This window comes from Temnothorax curvispinosus, unplaced genomic scaffold (genome assembly GCF_003070985.1).
Source record: "Temnothorax curvispinosus isolate PA1 unplaced genomic scaffold, ASM307098v1 QBEX01012076.1, whole genome shotgun sequence".
In the NCBI taxonomy this organism is placed as follows: domain Eukaryota; kingdom Metazoa; phylum Arthropoda; class Insecta; order Hymenoptera; family Formicidae; genus Temnothorax; species Temnothorax curvispinosus.
The window spans coordinates 1-3,980 of record NW_020221856.1 but is presented as its reverse complement, the minus strand read 5'-3'; the positions used below and the strand labels follow the sequence as shown (position 1 = coordinate 3,980).

Sequence of the window (3,980 nt, the reverse complement as noted above, 5' to 3'; positions counted from 1 at the left end):
CAACACGGGAAACGTGCTTAACCTATTTTCAATTTATTTGTCAGATTAGCATAGCATTGTACTACGACGCAGTTTACGAATATTCCGAACAGAAACCTCAACGGAGTAAAGTGAATAATACCGTATACCATAGAGAAGACAGTAAACGAAGTAAATATATGCAGAGAAGTCGCGGACGGCTTGCGTATATATTTCGATTTCGCATATTACCTCATCTCCTGTTATATAGGTAAGAAAAAGAGCAATATATTTTTCTGTAAAATCTTCCTTGCTAAGCAACGAACAATTAATGAGTAAAATTAAGGCTAGTATACATAGTCGGTTCTTATTTCAAGACAATGGCTTAAGGTTGATAATATATACGGCTCTGTTATATCTAACAATCGAGTGATTAGTTTATAACATCTCTCTCTCTCTTAAGATTACTCCAGCCGGCCTTAAATATAAAAGATCCGACAATGAAATACTACCCTACAACTTTATTAAGTGTTCCATTAAGATCTGCTGTGAGAAATTGATCAATCACAATCGAATGTGAGGAAAATAATTAACTATGATTGATTAATTATTGTTTTGTGTGCTCTCAGTGCTTCCTGTTGAACCGGTAAAATATAACAATCACCCCACCACCACCACCATCATCATTAACCGTCGTTTATAAAAAAGAGGCCGCAAGAGGACGAGCGACAAATGATATTGACTGGTTAATAAAAAAAAATACAGTTTATCGATTTAGGATTAATAGATTTAAATACAATAAGATTTATTCTTTCTGAAAAGAGGAGTCGGGTTTGTTGCTACTTATGTACTGCATATTGCAATGTATAAAATACATTTATAATTAAAAAATGTGTTTTGCTTACTGAATGTACCTGTTACTAAAGGTTACTTTCTTTTTTTTTTTTTATCAGGTTTAGTCGTAATGGCGAAGCTCGCCGAAGAGCCGCTGGAAACGGAAGACATTCTAACGATTTGTTGGGAGCAGAGTCAACACAAGTACACAGAGAGAAGATTACTAGCTGTTGAATGTTGCTCCTACATACCAATATCAGCTGCTGTTAGAAACTCGTTGATGCTGTCAATGCGCTTCCGGAGTAGTACTACCGGAACTGAGGCATCTCAAAACGTTGGTAAATCAATGCCTACCTCAGCAAGAAGATGCAGTGCGTTTCTTGCTCAGAGAAGCGGAGTGCAGGCAGTATTTACTGAATGAAGCCAATAGATAGGTATTGAATAAAAATAATTATGTTAATTTAAACATATCTGATCGTGTTTATAATAATTGACGAATTAATAACTATAAGACATACAGAGGTAAAGAAATATAAGAAATTTTATATTTTATTACTGTAATTTATCACGCGGTGCAATCTTTCGAACATCCCTCATTATTATAGCGACACGCTAATTTTCTTGGAATTTTTGATTGCCGAAAAAAAGATCTCCTGATCTCGGCAGACCAGGCAGCGACCTGGATTTGAAATTACTGTGATTATATAATTGTAATCTACAGTCGCAATAATCCATAGTAGATTTGGTAGAATATTTCTGAATTTCGATATCTTTGGACCATTGAATACTTTTCTAGAAACATTATGTATCCTGTACACATTTTCTCGATAACGAAAAATGTTTAAACGTTTGTAAAAAAATTATCTTCATTCCAGGACACTCGACGAGCTCCGGGTTTTCCCTATCGATGACGACGGTGAATGTCTGCCAAGGATATGCGCCAGAAGATGAACAAGATCTCTTTAACAGAAAATTGAATCGCCCAGCATGTCGAGTATTTTCCGCAAGAAGTAAACTCCCCTTTGTGTCTTATAGCAAGAAATTCTGTGTGAGAAAATCGAGTATCACGTCGGCAAGAGATTCGCGAGTGCAAGCACAAAAAATTGTTGTTAGGCATAAATGTATAATGTTGTTTCAACGAATGTTAACTTATTTTTTTATCGCGCTAGCTCTATGAGTGACGTGTAAATTATTTTGTTTAAATATTAACACGGTCTGAGGAGTTTAGAGATGAGAAAAGACGAATGTTTTTTCACGTTTTGTAAAATTCGGATGTCCATTGTGTCTGCACTCTCGCAGCGTTTGGAATTTTCTCACTTTCTCATGATCCTCTTTAGGTAAAAGAAAAGAAAAAGAGTAAATTCAAAACGCCACGATTAACAGTAATTAATGTTTAATTTCGAAGTCTGTCACTTTACATAGTAATAAACAAACGTCATAGATCATATATCATATCAATTTGTATATCGCATATCCGCATATACATATATATATAATACACAAGTGTTTTCCTCGTAGAATAATTTACAAAATCAGACTGTCTAGAAATACAGTTGCGTCCTGTTCCTGCTCGGTTCTGTTTTCCGTTATTTTTTTCTTTTTTTTTTTATATAATCACAGCTTATCCTGATACGTAAAAAAACATTGCTATTGTATTTTCCTTTTTCCGTTCGATAATTAATCGACACAATCAGAGAGTTTCTCTGAGACATTCGTAAACTGCGATATGAGAATTAAGGTTTCTCTGGGATATTCGTAAACTGCGTCGTAGTGAAATGCTGTGCCAGAGATTCTGGAATATTTATCACAGTAGGTTGCGCCGGAAGTATAAGCTGAAATAAATATCAGTGATATATTTGTATGATATTTGTTTTCAGTGAAAGATTAGTTTTTAACATAAATTACAATCCTTGTATAATTTTAATTTAAATATGAAAAATAAATAAAATGCAAACAGCAAGAATAGTTTTTAGTTGTTGAAAAATGTATCCGGCACAAACGCTTTATAGCTTATCTGTAATATATATGTATATTAACTAAAATTTAATTACTAGCTTACCTTGGTCTTAATACTCATTAGGTCATAATCCTGCTCTAGAATCCGTTTTAATGTGCTATCTGTAGCAAGATCATCGCCTGGTTTCATACTGGCTCCAGATTGGCTACCACCACCCACTGTGTTCATCGTTACTCGTTTCACCCATGTAATCAGAACTACTCTCTGTATCCTCTTCTACGTTTACGTCCTATAAATTACAAATGTAATTCTTATAAACTTTTCTTACTTTCGCAATCCTCGGTCTGCAATATCATACGGATAAATTAAATCATGCAGTAAATTAAACCTTTCATAGCGCGGCAACGTTAAGAAAATTACGCCCTCACAACACGATAGTCAATCAGCGTTACACATATTTTTCAAGTTATTGCTACTATCTCTTTCTGTTATTAAATTATAAAAGTTCTGAAACGTCCAAAATCAAATTTGTAACTTGAAAATGAAACTTACTTCTGTATAATAATCAGCGTGTTGGCCTGAACTGCCATCTTCGGAAATTCCGGTCGTAGATGATGCAGCTCGACTGCCACCGCTTCTCGCTCAACGACGAGGTTCTTGATGCTCTGTTTCGTTTCGATTAAGCGCTTTGACATCTTATGGCTTCTCTTTTTGCGTTTGTCCCAAGACAGATTCCAACCCTTACACAATGACAAAATATATTTATATTTCTTTAATGTGTACTTTAATATGATTTGTACAAGATTAAGTAGCTTCGCTAATGCTTTTCTAACTTACTTGGAAGTGCATGAAGTATTCCACTGCTTTTCTACCTCTTAATGACATTAATGACATCAAGCATCTGCAAACAATTTTATAGTTAGTTTAAACTGCGAGTTTCCGTACGATGACAAAATTACTTATATCTACTTGTACATACAATATAAGTTTATTTCTATATTTCATAAATCTGTAATTTGATGTAATTGTTCAAATACAACTTTAGTAGGTTACCTCTCTACTTTTGCAATCTATATCTCTTTCATATTGCAAGGATACTTTTTACTAAGTTCAGAATTAAATTTGCATTTTACACTTACCTATATTTTTGCACGTGAAATGTAGCCAGGTATTAGGCATAAACAAATCTGACAAATAAATTGAAAATAGGTTAAGCACGTTTCCCGTGTTG

General features: G+C 34.2%; 1 long non-coding RNA gene across 1 annotated transcript; it reads left to right on the top strand.

Moving 5' to 3' along the window:
* Positions 1–7: 7 nt before the first annotated feature.
* On the top strand, positions 8–2,653 carry LOC112462226. The gene is made up of 4 exons (XR_003041639.1): positions 8–229; positions 588–703; positions 912–1,226; positions 1,668–2,653. It is a non-coding gene; the product is annotated as an uncharacterized LOC112462226 (long non-coding RNA).
* Positions 2,654–3,980: the final 1,327 nt, after the last annotated feature.